We start from the raw sequence: 16,701 nt of genomic DNA, 5'->3' as shown, positions 1-16,701 counted from the left end.
GAGGAGCCCTGATATTGCTCGCATATTTTGAAATTGCATCGAACTTTTGCAAAGATGGACTTGCATATCTGCAGCGCCTTTCAGGAACTCATGATGCCCCAAAGCGCTTTACAACTATTGAGTTATGTTTGAAGTGTTGTAGTTTGGGGAAAGATGTGCCCAGATCACCAAACATGAACCTCAACTCTTTGCGAAGGAGTTCGGTGCAAATAATCAGGTGCCTCAGGGACTTGGACTATCTTTGAATAAGTTCTGCTTGTACCTGCATTCAAACTTGAAACAGCAACTGGGCTTTCATCTCACGGGAGGTTTGGGGTTGATGTGTGTCGCTTTCAATCATTTAAATTTCACCAAGCAAAGAAAGGGTGAATCCAACTGTCCCCGGAAGCATTTAGTTCCCCTTTAATCACAGGAATATCCGCAGTCAGGAGCTGAAAAGGAATTCAAACCTAATACCGGTTTCGGGACAATCAGAATACTTTGTCACAGACAAGGCACCGGAAGGCTGGAAGGTAGATCACACCGGTTGTGGGAGAGCTAGTTGGTGGTGACATGGAAGTGTCTGCAGTGTGCGGAACCAGACTGCTTCCACGCATCCACAATAAATGTCCCTCCATTTATTTGGGAAAAGTACAACTGAGAGTGGACAAGTTCCATTCTGGTCAGAGCAATCTGAAGCTTTAACTGACTGACCCCCTGGTTTGGGTTGTTTTGCACCTTATGTATCCATCAGTCTCTGTGGCGCAATGGGTTAGCGCGGTAGGCTGTTAACCGAAAGGTTGGTGGTTCGAGCCCACCCAGGGACGAAGCCTTTAACTGTTTTTCCTGGAGTATTCGGTGCAGCACAGCACCCGTTTTTCATTGTGCGTTTTGGCTGCACGAATCTATCCCACAAATGTTGCCAGCTGTGCTGTTATCCAGTTAGTTACCACTCCAATATTTTATGAGCATTCAGTTCAAGTAAAACGATAAAAAAAATTTTACATGGATCATGTTCCTCCATCCAGCCCATTGGAAATGAATTGTGTTATTGGGTTTAAAGAAACTGGTGGAAATTGATTCTATTGGTACATATATAGAACTGGAACTTCGGTCTCAAGTGCTCCTCCTATCAAGTATAGACACACACACAATCAATGGTTTTACAACTGAGTCATAAACACTTTCAATTTTAAACCATTCTCATACAGCGTGTAAATGAGATAGGGATAAAACTTCATCACATGTAAAGAGAAAATGAATGATTGAGGATACCACTGTTCCTCAGTAATTATATTATTATTTCTTTCATTCTGAAGAAGGTTATCGGCTAATTAACGGTGATTAAAAGAATTCTTACTTTTGCACGTTGGCTGCAAGTCGTCAATTTTATAAGGTTTTGAATTTAAAAATGGGTTACAATGCTGGTTGAATACATGACATCACCTCCTACCCCAAAGTCTTTTTGGGATCACAGGTTGAGTCTCTCTGGTGGTTTACGCTCTCTTGTAGAGCACCTGAGCTGGGGCTCCGGTTGCTGGGAGCTGGCCTGTGTGTCTGCTGTTTGCGGTGCCTCAGGCCTATCCGGACTGCCCACAGTGACTGGGCTCTCCTCCCTTTGGTTCCGGTGTTCGGTCACCTGTGCTGGAGTGAACTCTATATCATGTTTTGTCCATTGGTAAGTTTAACTACCAGAATCCTATTGCCCTCTTTGGCAATCACAGTGCCTGCGAGCCATTTACGCCCTGCAGTGTAGTTGTGGACAACAACAGGGTCGTTTACACCAATATATCGTGCTCTCGCATTCCTGTCATGGTAGTTATATTGTGATTGGCGCCTGCTCTCAACAATTTCTTTCATGGTGGGGTGTATAAGGGATAACGGGTTTTGAGCATCCTTATCATTAGCAGCCCTGCGGGTGGAACCCCTGTGAGCGAGTGTGGTCGAGATCTATTGGCCAACAGGAGGCGTGATAAGTGACTTTGTAGGGAAACCCCTTGGATTCTGAGCATCCCATGTTTCATTATCTGCACTTTTCGTTCTGCCTGGCCGTTTGAGGCTGGCTTGAACGGTGCCTTTCTGACATGGTTAATTCCATTGCCTGCCATGAAGTCCTGGAATTCAGTGCTTGTGAAGCACGGGCCATTGTCGCTGACCAAGATGTCCGGTAGACCGTGGGCGGCGAACATTGCCCGTAGACTTTCTACCGTGGCAGAGGATGTGCTTGAATTTAAAATGTCACACTCGATCCATTTGGAGTGGGCGTCTACTACAACCAAAAACATTTTTCCGATGAAAGGACCTGCGTAGTCATCATGGATGCGTGACCAAGGCTTGGCAGGCCATGGCCAGTGGCTAAGGGGGGCTTCCCTGGGCGCATTGCCCAGCTGGGCACACGTGTTGCACCTGCGAACACAAACTTCCAGATCTGCACCTACCCCTGGCCACCAAACGTGTGACCTGGCAATTGTCTTCATCATGACAATGCCCGGATGCTCATTGTGGAGTTCTCTGATGAACACCTCTCTGCCCATCTGGGGCATGACTACGCGGTTTCCCCACAGTAGGCAATCGGCCTGAATCGAGAATTCATCCCTGCCCCTGTGAAATGGTTTAAATTCCTCAGGGCATGCCCTGTACGTGGCTGCCCAGTCCCCATTCAGGACACATTTCTTGACTAGAGACAATAGCGCGTCTCTATTTGTCCAGACTTTAATCTGACTGGCTGTCACGGGTGAGCCTTCGCTTCCGAAAGCTTCAACAGCCATGACCATCTCAGCGGCATGCTCGGTAGCCCCCTCAGTGGTGGCTAGTGGGGCCTGCTGAGTGCATCGGCGCAGTTTTCAGTGCCCGGTCTATGGCGAATTGTGTAGTCATAGGTGGCTGACGTGAGTGCCCACCTCTGTATGCGGACCGATGCGTTTGCATTTATGGCCTTGTTGTCGGCCAAAAGGGACGTTAGGGGTTTGTGAACTGTCTCCAGCTCAAATTTCCTGCCAAACAGGTACTGGTATATTTTCTTTACCGAATATACACATGCGAGCACCTCCTTTTCTATCATCCCGTAGCCCCTTTCTGCCTGGGACAGTCTTCTGGAGGCATAAGCTACCGGCTGTAACTGATCCTTGGCATTGACCTGCTGCAACACACACCCGACACCATAGGACGACGCATCGCACGTTAACACAAGTTTCTTACATGGGTCATATCGCGTTAACAGATTGTTGGAACATAACAAATTGTGTGCTCTATTAAAAGCCCTTTCCTGGCTGTCCCCCCAGACCCATTCGCGACCTTTGCTTAGGGGCACTTGGAGCGGCTCTAGCAGCGTGCTCAATTTGGGAAGAAAGTTACCAAATAGTTCGGGAGCCCCAGGAACAAACGCAGCTCCGTCGTGTTACGGGGTCTGGGTGCTCTCTGGATCGCTTCTGTCTTGGACGCAGTGGGGCTCATCCCGTCTACTCCTAGCCTCATCCCCAGGAATTCTACCTCTGGAGCTAGGAAGATGCACTTCGCCTTTTTCAGTCGCAGCCCTACCCGGTCCAGTCTGCGTAGCACCTCCTCCAGGTTGTGGAGGTGTTCTTCAGTCTCGTAACCCGTGATGAGGATGTCATCCGGAAAAACCACCGTCCCTGGAATCGAATTGAGGAGGCTTTCCATATTTCGTTGGAAGATCGCGGCGGCCGAGCGAATCCCGAACGGACATCTGTTGTACTCAAACAACCCCTTGTGTGTCGTGATGGTGGTCAGCTTCTTCAACTCTCTCGCCAGCTCCTGGGTCATGTAAGCTGAGGTCACGTCCAATTTTGAAAAAAGTTTGCCACCGGATAGCATCGCAAAGAGGTCCTCCACTCTCGGTAGCGGGTACTGGTCTTGTGGAAAGTATTTTTATCTAAGCTGATACCATACGGTATTTGTGTGCCTTTTGATTAAAATGGAGTCCTGGCCCTTCCAGAACTTTCTGCATTTTAGCACTCAGCTTGCATAAACAGCTAAACCTGCTGTGAGATGGCTGATGGCCATCAGACAGCTAGGAGACAAGTCATGCTGAGACAAGTAACCCCCATGGTGCTCTCCTATTGTCTACACTACAGGAGTTCCATGTCACCCCACCCTTATCTTCTTTCCATTATCTCTTTCCTTTACCTCATCCATTTGATGCAAACAGATAAACTGACCAGGAAATTGAAACAATCCTGACACAATACAAGACAGGTGATAGCCCATTACCTATGACTCATGGAGTAATGGCCGTTTGGCTTTCTGATAACCCTGACAAAAGGAAATATCTGGACATCATGTCAGGACCAGGATATAGCAATTAACTCTTTATCTGTATTCACTGACTGTGAGACAGAGCAATACACAGGGAGAGGCCAGAACTTTGGTTTTACTGTGTAAATATCTTGTTAAACTGAACCATTTCGGAGGTGTTCATTTAGCCCTTGACTGAGTGAAACCTACTCCTTGCGAGCAAGTAAATTAAAAAGGAAACTTCGACCGGAGCTGTAAGTGTCGGAGTCATTCTTTTCGGAGGTCGAGATTTCGACAGTTATTGGTGGTTCCACCGAGATGCATACTCTCTGTCCTGTGAGTGAAACGGATACAGGCATAGTGCCTCTCCAGTGAAAGGCTTCGGTGGCCAAACAAGGTGAGCCTTTGCTCACAAGAGGTTTCTTCACTGTTGAATCGCAGATGCAATCTGTTGTCCACAGCTGAGGTACTGCATCTACAAGACTCGGCATTTAAAAGTTAAAGGTATTTTTTTTATAACCATTTCTTTCTCAGCTCGCCAGCAGAAGAGAGCAGGTTCTGAAAAAAAACCTCGAGACTGCCCGGGGAAGGTTTCAGTAGGTAAGGGAGCGCTCGTCGATCGAAAAGGGTTCCAGGTGCTTATGTGATAAGATTTTTATTGTTTTTAATTCGGAAGGGGTTCTTATGTGATAAGACTATTAAAAAAAAAGAAAAAAGAAAGCGCTAATCGATCGAAGGTTCTCATGTGATAAGATTTTTATTGTTTTTAATTCGGAAGGGGTTCTTACGTGATAAGACGATAAAAAAAAGAGCGCAATCGATCAAAGAGTTTGGGTACGGAACCTTAAGTTTTATCAGCTGTTATTAGGATAAGTTATGGACTCGGTCTGTAGTGGCGAACAACGCAGACTGAGAATTTGTTTAGAGGTTATGATTTGTGTACTCACGGGAATATTGTTTGTTGTCCTTGTATTACTGTTGGGTGCAATACCTTTATGAGTCATTGCCATTAGAGAAACGGTAAGAGTCACTCGGGAAAGTTGTGATTCGAAAAAAAAAACACAAGGATTGATTAAGAAAGAAACAGTGACTGATTGATCAACTACGATTGGTTCGTGCCAACATATCTCACACACCCAGACTAAGCCCGAATTAAGAGCCTTTTCAGGCCACGTAACGGCCAGGAGAAGTGGGCGTAGAGAACTTGGTTGGCCGAAAGGATTGTGAGATCAGAAACAGTGGAAAATCTTAAATCATCCAGAATAGGTGCCGGAGCAAGTTAAAACACCACAAAAGGCACACCAGCCTATGTCATGCTCCAGAATTGTGGTCAGTCTTCAATTGACCACCTAAGAGAATGGGTAAAATGGACTAAGGGTGAAAACAGGCCATTTCCACCCGATGGTTCATTCAATTTAGAGAGAATAACCTGTCTAGAAGAATGCCTTATAGACAGAGACCCAGGTGGAAGAGGGAAAAAAAAGTGAATTGGTCCAAAATTATGGAAACTACACAAAGAAAGGAGGAGGATGTTGAGGATTATGTAGAAAGAGTGCGAGAGATCATGAACCAATGTTCAGGCATGAAAATGGAGGAGGTAGAAGCTCCTATGATCAGCGCCGTGGTTTAGGGGCTAAGGCCCGAACTCAGAGATCCCTTTAAACTAGTTTGTCTCGGATGGCGACAGGAATCGCTGTCCAAGGTTGTATCTATGTTAAAGGACATACAAGAGCGAAATAGAGAATCTCGAAGCAAGGTCGCCATGTTTGTAGGACAAGCAGCTCCAATAACACCCACCCCGGTGACACCGTCCTACGCCACCCCCCCAGGGTAGAGGAAGAGGGCGAGCCAGAGGAGGATATTACAGGGGAAGAGGGAGAGGAGGTACAGGGCAGGAACAATATGATACCTGTCACAATTGTGGTCAGATTGGACACTGGGCTAGAACTTGCCGGGCAAAACAGCAACAACCAAATCATGATTGGACTCAACAGGCAGGTAATAGAGCACACCCTCCCCCTTCAGAACCCAACCCGTATGCGACCCAAGTCCAGGTACATGCTAGACCTCAGACTAATTTCTCTGTGCAAGATCCATTTGGATCACAGAATCAAAAGCAATTCGGCCAACCACCAAATTGCCCGTATAATGATCAATGACGCCCAATCCCAGACCCGAGTGCTGCGAACAAACAGCTACCCGTCGTTTCGTTAAATGCCATAGGAGAACCTGAAGTAAAAATACGAATACAAGTAAAGGATGTCCCATTCCTAGTGGATACTGGTGCCACCTATTCGGTCCTTTCAAGGGAGGATACGAGGGGAATTCCCACTTCCACTAATCAAACCTCAGTGATTGGACTATCTGGACATGCACAGCAAATGTTTTTCTCCAACCCTATCAATGTACAATTAGAGGATTACGAAGATAGTCATTCATTCCTACTGTCTAAGGAGGGTCCAGTGAATCTGTGTGGACGTGACCTGTTATGTAAAATGAATGCCACGATCCTCTGTTCCCCAGCTGGTATGGAGGTTCGAGTCCCCATAGATAAATGTGGCGCATATCCACTACTTCAACCCACAACTCCCATATTGTATGCCTGGGAAAATTTGGACCCCACACTAAGCAAAACCCTATCCTATTTGGTTGGTTCATATTGGTGTGTAACAAGGTTAATCACAGACTACCTCAAATCTCAAACCTTGGGCAAGTGGTACGAAACATTACACTGCACAGCATATTGTGACAACACGGGATCAGACGCTACAGCACAAATCTTTTATCAACCATTCCTGCACCAGAAACATCAATTGATGATCGAAAAAATCTTTATCGGACCCGAAGGGATAGCGGCAGGGGTTGAATTATCCTCCCACAGTCAGAGCTTGTTTACGGTTAAAGGGAGCGTTCCACACTTCACCCTTGCGGTTGCAGGCACACATAAACCCCAGGATTTCGGACGAATGGTTAAAAGAATGCAAGGATCCCCAGTACAAGAGGAATGGCACACACGTAATGGAACTTTGGGGCAACATGAAAGGGGGGGAGGCTATTCGGTCAAGTTGAATGGGAAAATATACTTCGATGCTGTCTTAGAAGAAAGGATGCTCTCAGCCACTAGCTTCCCAGTACGACAAAGCACAGCAGAGCTTCTTGCTAAAGTTCCAGAACAACTATGGTCTACACACGCTAATGAAGTAGGAAGGATGCTCACCGCACAACCCTATAAGGTAGCGATCAATTCAACCGCCCCGCTCCCCAAGAAGCCTCAATACCCCTTGTCCCCAGCCGCAGAACAATGTATTGAGCCAGTCATTAAGTCCCTGCTGGCCCAGGGAGTAATCGTTCCAACTAGAAGTCCATGTAACACACCGATCTTTCCGGTGCAGAAGCCCAATAGTGACAAATGGAGATTTGTCCAAGACCTACGAGCCGTGAATCATTCGGTATTCCCAACTTATCCAGTGGTACCCAACCCGGCAATTATACTTGCCAGTATTCCGGCATCATCAACGTATTACACAGTAGTTGATCTGTGTTCAGCATTTTTCTCAATACCCATTCACCCAGAGTCCCAATTCCTGTTTGCCTTCACGTATAAAGGACGCCAATATACGTGGACAAGACTCCCGCAGGGATTTACCGAGAGCCCTACCATATTCTCACAATGCCTAAAGAGGGATCTGGAAGATGTAATTTTACCAGCAGGTTCTACACTTGTGCAGTATGTTGACGACTTATTGCTTGCCTCACCCTCCAAATTGACCTGCGAAACGGACTCCCTTGTGTTATTAAAAGCTCTGGCCTCGAAAGGACACAAGATGTCAAAGGCAAAGTTACAATTTGTCTCAGAAAAGGTTCGGTATCAAGGGCACGAATTGGTCAGGGATACGAGACAATTGACACAAGACTGAGTAAAAGCAATCTGCTCTGCCCCACTACCAGTAACCAAGAGAGAAATGAAACACCTCCTCGGTATGACAGGATACTGCCGGCAATGGGTTATGAGTTATTCTGAGATTGTTAGACCACTGTTAGACATGTCCATGCCCGCACTACCAGAGAAGTTGATTTGGAATGAGGTATCCCGGAATGCTTTTCAGAACCTTAAACAGTCCCTCACTTCAGCACCCGCCTTGGGATTACCAGATTACACTAAGCTATTCAACTTATTTGTGCATCACAAGTCGGGTTTTGCACAATCTGTTTTGACTCAGTTACATGGGGACAGGCAGCGACCGGTAGCGTATTTCAGTACCCAACTAGACCCAGTGGCACGCGGACTACCAGGATGTCTTCCTTCGTTGGCAACAGCTTATTATGCTATGCAACAGGCTCAGACAATCAAAAATGCAGAACAAGTGGAAAATCTCCTGCGAGCCAATCAATGCCCTTTGAAACTTGCCATTATCAAATGCCAAGCACATACAGGCCAGTCGAATGAGGTGGCACTTGGGAATGCCAGAGCTGATAATGCAGCTAAGTCAGCAGCTCTGTCGAAAGGGGGGATGCAGGTGTCATTGTTCCCACTAAGGAAAAATAATTGCTCAGAGCCGCCACCCACTGTTAATGACGTGCTGGCCTTTCAGACACAGGGCAGTACGGAGGAGGTGGTGACCTGGACGAAGGATCAATGTTATAAAAATCCAGAAGGAATATGGGTTCACCATGACGGCCGCGTGGTGGCCCCTCGATCCTTACTTCCATGGATTGCCCGATGTGTTCATACATTCACGCATGCAGGCAAAGGGGGATTGGCAGATTATATTTTGGCAACTTGGTATGCACCAGATATTTCGGCAATTGCAAAACAAATCTGTGAAAATTGTGTTACCTGTCAGACAATGAATCCGGGTAAGACGGAAAAAGTAGAATCTGCCTCCCACCCAAATCCAGTCGGACCTTTTGTACATTTACAAATGGATTTTATTGAATTACCTATGTGTATGGGATTCAAGTATGTATTAGTTATTGTAGATGTGTTCTCTAGATGGATTGAAGCCTTTCCATGTAAAAAGGCCGATGCCACTACTGTTGCTAAATGTTTGTTAAAAGAAATTGTACCGCGCTTCGGAATCCCTGCTAAGCTTTCCAGTGATAACGGGTCACATTTCACGGGAACTGTTATAAGAGAAATGTGTAAAGCTTTACAGATTAATCAACGTTTTCATTGCAGTTATCATACACAATCAGCTGGACTTGTTGAAAGATATAATGGAATGATTAAAAATAAGCTGGCAATACTATGCAATGACACTGGACTGAAATGGACAGAACTGCTGCCCTTAGCTTTGATGGTAATGCGATCTGCAACCAACAGAACAACAGGCCTGTCACCGCATGAGATAGTTATGGGACGTCCCCAACGACTACCTTTTACAGCACCATTTACTGCAAAACAGATGGACATCCACAAAATGGAGGAAAATATGTTGAATTATTGTACACTAACCAAATGTATTTCCAGCTTTCATTCACAAGTAAAGGAAGCCCAAGTCAAGCCAGCGGAAGGGAAGTGTCATAACCTGGAGCCAGGGGAATTCGTTTACATCAAGACTTTTAAAAGAAAAAGCAGTCTACAGCCAAGATTCGAAGGACCATACCAGGTCTTGCTGGCGACCAATACTGCAATCAAGGTAAAGGAAAGACCAACATGGATCCACGCATCCCATTGCAAACGGGCACCCGACCAGGAGGAAGGGACGAAGGAATCAGAGGAACAGAAAAAGGAAGACTGAATAAGGAACTGTATGGACTATGGGGACTGATGGTGCTGGGCTTGACAGGGTTTTACTTCACATTATTGATTACACCAGGGGTGCAGACCCGCCACTGAAGGGAATTGCACGTAAACGTATTTATGGCTCTGAGTCATAGGTATGCTCAAGAAAGAAACTTGTCGAGTTGTTGGATATGTTCCCATGTATCTGTCCACTCCAGGGGGGGTATTCCCCTGAGATCTGTCCCCTTTAACGAATCAGAAATGGTAGAATGGTTGACAGTGCAAAACAGGACAAAACTAACTAAGTGGCCAGAAACGAAGGAGCAAACAGAATGGAGGTCGGCAGAGTATAAACTTACAGCCTTCCAGGGATGGTACCAGCCCAATTATGATAATAACCATCAGCCTCCCTTCCTAATCATTACTCCCAGAATAGGAAATCCTGAAGGTATAATATGCCTAGTGAGTAATGAAACTAAAGGACCAGAAATGGGACGCAGCAAGTGTTCCCAAATAATTAAATGGCAAGCCACAACTAATCCCACTGAGAGAAAGATAGCAACCGTTGGCTGGACAACGGTCCACAACAAAGCCCCAGGTAAAGGGTGGGAAGGTGAGACCACTCGAGTAGGGACAGTGCGAAAGGACCAGGAGCTGACGTCCTATAATTGCACCTACTTTATTTGTGGCCATAAAGCCTACCCATGGTTACCAGCCAACTGGACAGAGTCCTGTTACTTAGGATATGTGGTACCCCTTATCAGATCAGTCAGGACTCGAAGGGAGGCCTATGGAAGCCACAGATTTAAACGGGATTTGACGTGGCTAAACGGAATATTCAAGGTAATGGTGCCACCCTATGGAATAGCATCGACCGAATGGCAGTTACGGGAACTGGCTAACTTAGTAGACTCAGCAGACAACGCAACTTCCCAAGCCTTTGAAGGGATAAATGACGAAATGGTAGCTATTCGAACAGTGGCTCTCCAAAATCGTATGGCCTTATATTATCTCCTAGCCAAGGAGGGAGGAACATGCGCATTAATAGGTGAAGAATGCTGTACGTATATCCCAGATAAATCAGAAGATATCGGCAGTCTAGCTGAAAACATCAGGATGGTTGGGAGCCCAGGGGAAATATGTGGTACAGGGTATGATCATATTCCTGCTGATAGTCTTCGCCCTGTATCTATTATTTGTCATCGTTAAGTGTTGCTGTGCCAGGGTGGGAGAAACTATGTTACCTACCGAGACCACGGCTAGAGATATGGTAGCAACAACTGCTGAAGGCTCTTGTGTGGAAATGGAAATGGAGAGACTGTACAAGATCAGAATGGATTGAGTTGTCCTTGTGAAGGACAAAATGGGGGAATGTGGAAAGTATTTTTATCTAAGCTGATACCATACGGTATTTGTGTGCCTTTTGATTAAAATGGAGTCCTGGCCCTTCCAGATCTTTCTGCATTTTAGCAGTCAGCTTGCATAAACAGCTAAACCTGCAGTGAGATGGCTGATGGCCATCAGACAGCTAGGAGACAAGTCATGCTGAGACAAGTAACCCCCCCATGGTGCTCTCCTATTGTCTACACTACAGGAGTTCCATGTCACCCCACCCTTATCTTCTAGCCATTATCTCTTTCCGATACCTCATCCATTTGATGCAAACAGATAAACTGACCAGGAAATTGAAACAATCCTGACACAATACAAGGCAGGTGATAGCCCATTACCTATGACTCATGGAGTAATGGCCGGTTGGCTTCCTGATTACCCTGACAAAAGGAAATATCTGTAAACCATGTCAGGACCAGGATATAGTAATTAACTCTTTATCTGTATTCACTGACTGTGAGACAGCAATACACAGGGAGAGGCCAGAACTTTGGTTTTACTGTATAAATATCTTGTTAAACTGAACCATTTCGGAGGTGTTCACATAGCCCTTGACTGAGTGAAACCTACCCCTTGCGAGCAAGTAAATTAAAAAGGAAACTTCTACCGGAGCTGTAAGTGTCGGAGTCATTCTTTTCGGAGGTCGAGATTTCGATATGGGACAACAAGAATTTAGGTTTCACTGAGATTTGAACTCAAATCAGTAGATTTAAAGTCAAGAGGGCTCACCATTACACCATGGAACCAACTATTCCAAAACATTTGAAACATACTTCGTCACAGACAAGGCACCGGAAGGCTGGAAGGTCGATCACACCGGTTGTGGGAGAGCTGGTTGGTAGTAACATGGAAGTGTCTGCAGTGTGCGGGACCAGACTGCTTCCACACATCCACAATGAATGCACCACCCTTTATTTGGGAAAAGTACAACTGAGAGTGGATAAGTTCCATCCCGGTCGGAGCAATCTGAAGCTTTAACTGACTGACACCCTGGTTTTGCATGTCTTGCAGTGTGTATCTGTGGCGCAATGGTTTAGCGCATTCGGCTGGTAACTGAAAGGTGGGTAATCCAAACCCATCTCCGGGCGAAGCCTTTTAATGTTTTTCCCCGAGGATTCGGTGCCGCACAATTCCGGGTTGTCATTGTGCATTTTGGCTGCACAAATATATTCCGCAAACATTGCAAGCTTGGCTGTTATCCAGTGAGTTCCCACTCCAATACTTTTATGAGCATTCAGCACAAGTAAAACGATAACAATTTGTTACATGGATCATGTTCCTCCATCCAGTCCAATCAAAATAAATTATGTTATTGGGTTTAAAAGAACTGGTGAAAATTGATTCTATTGATGCATATATCGAACTGGAACTTCGGTCTCAAGTGCTCCTCCTATCAAGAATAGACACACACAATCAATGGTTTTACAACTGAGTCATAAACACTTATAATTTATCATACAGCATGTAAATGAGATAGGGATAAAAATTCAGCACATGTAAAGAGAAAATGAATGACTAAAGATACTACTGTCCCTCAGTAACTATATTATTATTTATTTCATCCTGAAAATGTTATCGGTTATTTAACGGTGATTAAATGAATTCTTATTTTTTCATATTAGCTGCATGTCGTCAATTTTATAAGGTTTTGAATTGAAAAAAGCTGTTACAGAAGTTACCGCCCTGACCTGGAATCGAAGCTGTTTTTCGGTGGCAGAAGGAGTGGTTTTACCTAATCATTTAATGGTGATTTCAAAGAATCACGTGACGTTAAATTCAGCTCAAGGTTACGATGTGTTTCGGTGTGAAACAAGTGGATTGAAAAGGACAATAATGACATCAAGCATTACGATGCAGCGATGCAGCAATGCAGCGTTCCCTGGTGGTCCAGTGATTAGGATTCGGCGCTCTCACCACCGCGGCCCTGGGTCGATTTCCGGCCAGGGAAATTGCATTTCCATCAAAATTAAAACCTTAGAAGAAAGAGTTACATGCATCTCATGTGGAAAAAAAGATTCATTGATTTAAACATCATTAATTAATCCATTGTAGAACTTCAATCATTTAATTTGCCCTGAGTATGTGAGGAACATTTATCCTGACCTCATTGTATTTTAGGAGCATGGTCCAGCCCTGGTATCTCCACCTGTGAAAGTAGGAAACTGCTGGAAATACACAATAGGACGGGTAGCCTTTGACAAACAATTAAACCCAGGTTACAGACTCTCTTCTTTCCCGTGTCCTTTGCGGGACACTTGTTCCCCTTTAATTTTACAGACTGACTGAGTTCACTAACCGCGGGGAGAGAGGAGGTGTCTCCGCGGCCCCACTGTGCTAACATGGAAGATAGCACGATGGGGATGTGGGATAGTGGGTGGGGATCAGTGACATGTTTGTGTAAAGGGCAGCGGAGGAGAAGGATTGACAGCTGTCAGTGAGGGACAGAAGTTGTTTAAGGTGAGCCAACACATTCCCGATCAGCACAGAAGGCATTCACTGGTCAGCTGCCTCCGAGCAGTTTCCGCAATTGAGCCGTTATCACGTTTGTTTTCCACGTGAAAGGATCCCGTGCAGGAAGATTATGTTTAAACTTGCTGTGGATGAACAGTCATGGGCGAGTTTATTCTCCTGTCAAAAGAGCGACAGTGGCTTCTCCCTTATTCTTTAATTGCTCTTTATTTCATTTCACTAAATAGATATATTTGAGTGAGAGAAATTGTTCCAGAGTGTCGCACACTTCATCTTTTGTTCCCTTTTAAACACATAAAATGAGGCCGGGGGAATAAATCCAGAAAAGAAAGCCGAGGGATATAGACAAGAGGAAGAGAGAAGGGGAAATACTGCCTCTACCCAGAACTAATGCAGAAACTCCTCTGCTGCGCTCGGGGTGGCCACCCGCAGCCTGGATACACTAACGTCCCAAAATTTCATTGCCTGTCGGAGTGGGACCGTTCGGCGCTTCAGAAGACAGGTTGAAATAGCAAAGTCACTGATTCAGTCCCATGTGCTTCTCTGACTGACACCGGGGAAACGGTGAGACAGATTTTGGAGCATAGGTCTGGTTATTGTGAAACAGCAAAGAAAATATGACGCCTGGAATTAAATTATTGAATGTGTATCCTGCTCGTTTAGTGGTTAGGCATTCACAGAGGGAGCCCGAGTTCGGAAAGTAACTTTTTAATTCAAATTTTTTTCAAATAATTACATGCAATTAATTAAACTCTGTGGGAGGTGGGGTGATTAAAACATCACCGATCGGAAGGGAATTGTCCGCGGGAAGCCTCCAACCGGAATTTTTGGGCCAATATTCCCACCCGGATTGTTTTGCAGACTTACACTCAATACTTCAATAACTGAACTGTAATAATTTCAGGAGCTTTCATCATAGATGATATTTTACACCCTATCTGACTAATCACACTCTGAATTTTTGAAATTGGTTTCAAATGTTCATTGCTCAGAAGACAAGGAACGTGGGGTACTTTTTTCAATTTATTTCACAGCAAATATATTCTAAAATGATGTTTCGGCCCGGGCTCGAACCGGGGCCGTTTCGTGTGTGAGACGAACGTTATAACCACTACACTACAGAAACCACTGCTGAACTTAGTGCCCAAAGAGAAGTGTTAAGCCAGAAGGTGTAATTCTGAATCCCTTTCTGTGAACAAATCTTTTCACAAACATTTCTCTGACCGAATCTGCACAAGTCAAAAATGTTCCTTTCAAAGTCGTTAAACTCCCAAATTAACGCACCCCCCGAATCTTCTGGATCTGAAAGCTCTAGTTGTGCCGACTCAATCCATAAATCTGACTTTACTCACCCTGTATTTTAGGAGATTGGTTTAAAATGTTCATTGCTCATAAGACACGGAACCTGGGCTACTTTTGTTCAATGTATTTCACAGCAAATATATTCTAAAATAAAGCACGCGCCCAGGCTCAAACCAGGGACATTTCATTTGGGAGGTGAACATGATAACGGCTGCACTACATAAACCTTTCCTTAACCCAGCCCACGTTTCGTAATTTGTACCACAATTAAACCCAATGAGATCGGAATAAAAGTTCCTCACAGGCTCATGGCAAAATAAATGGTAAAAGATTTACAAAATAATTTATGTATTAATTAATGATGTTCAAGTCAATGATGCTTATTTTTTATACATGATTTGCATGTAGATCTGTAAAACAAATGAACTCTTTTTTTTATAAGGTTTTGAATTAAAAGTACAACTTCCCAGGGTGGGAATTGAATCCAGGACACAACGTTGAGAGTATTGAATCCTTACCACTCGACAACCAGGGACCGATAGACCGTTTTACTGCTGCATCATTATAGTTCATGACATTATTGTCATTTTCAGTTCACTTGATTCACACCGAAAAAGATTGTAACTGTTGTGTATGCATGCCTGTTTACTGTGTGATGTCTGCAACACTGCTATGCAACACTGAATCGACTCTTACACTCTACATACCTTACCTACACCAGAGGGTGCTGCTGCTTGAGACTGAAAGGTTACCTGCAACCCAGTATATAAAGGAGCTCACAGCTTGGTGTCCTCACTCGAGGAGCTTCAAATAAATGACTACAGGTCTACACAGTTTAAGTATCATACCCTGCCTTGTGGAGTCATTACTCAAGGTGCCTACATACACTACAGTAAACGCCACTTGAAATCACATTCAAATGATTCACTGAATCCACCCCTTGTACCACCGCAACACAGGTTCGATTCTTGGTCAGGGAGATACTATTTACAACGCAGTTTTCAAACTAATAGCCCGAAATAAATGTCAACATACAGCTAATGTGAAAAAATGAATTCATTTAATCATGTTCAATGAACCATTAACTTTCTTTTGCAGAATTAAAGAAATGATAATATGGCTACTGAGGGATAGTGGTACATAAGAACAGAAGAATTAGGAACAAGAGTCGGCCATCTAGCCCCTCGAGCCTGCTCCGCCATTCAACAAGATCATGGCTGATCTGGCCGTGGACTCAGCTCCACTTATCCGCCCGCTCCTCATAACCCTTAATTCCCTTATTGGTTAAAAATCTATCTATCTGTGACTTGAATACATTCAATGCGCTAGCCACAACTGCTTCCTTGGGCAGAGAATTCCACAGATTCACAACCCTCTGGGAGAAGGAAATTCCTTCTCAACTCGGTTTTAAATTGGCTCCCCCGTATTTTGAGGCTGTGCCCCCAAGTTCTAGTCTCCCCGACCAGTGGAAACAATCTCTCTGCCTTTATCTTGTCTATCCCTTTCATTATTTTAAATGTTTCTACAAGATCACCCCTCATCCTTCTGAACTCCAACGAGTAAAGACCCAGTCTACTCAA

General features: G+C 44.8%; 2 non-coding genes across 2 annotated transcripts; one reads left to right on the top strand and one right to left on the bottom strand.

Moving 5' to 3' along the window:
• Nucleotides 1–732: 732 nt before the first annotated feature.
• trnan-guu (transfer RNA asparagine (anticodon GUU)) lies at nucleotides 733–806 on the top strand. Its single transcript has one exon. It is a non-coding gene; the product is annotated as a tRNA-Asn (tRNA).
• Nucleotides 807–14,872: 14,066 nt separating this feature from the next.
• On the bottom strand, nucleotides 14,873–14,945 carry trnav-cac (transfer RNA valine (anticodon CAC)). Its single transcript has one exon. It is a non-coding gene; the product is annotated as a tRNA-Val (tRNA).
• Between the last annotated feature and the right edge of the window lie 1,756 nt (nucleotides 14,946–16,701).

The sequence above is a fragment of the Pristiophorus japonicus genome, unplaced genomic scaffold, assembly GCF_044704955.1.
Source record: "Pristiophorus japonicus isolate sPriJap1 unplaced genomic scaffold, sPriJap1.hap1 HAP1_SCAFFOLD_332, whole genome shotgun sequence".
Lineage (NCBI taxonomy): Eukaryota > Metazoa > Chordata > Chondrichthyes > Pristiophoridae > Pristiophorus > Pristiophorus japonicus.
The sequence above is the reverse complement of the archived record's forward strand: the minus strand, read 5'-3'. Positions and strand labels throughout refer to the sequence as shown.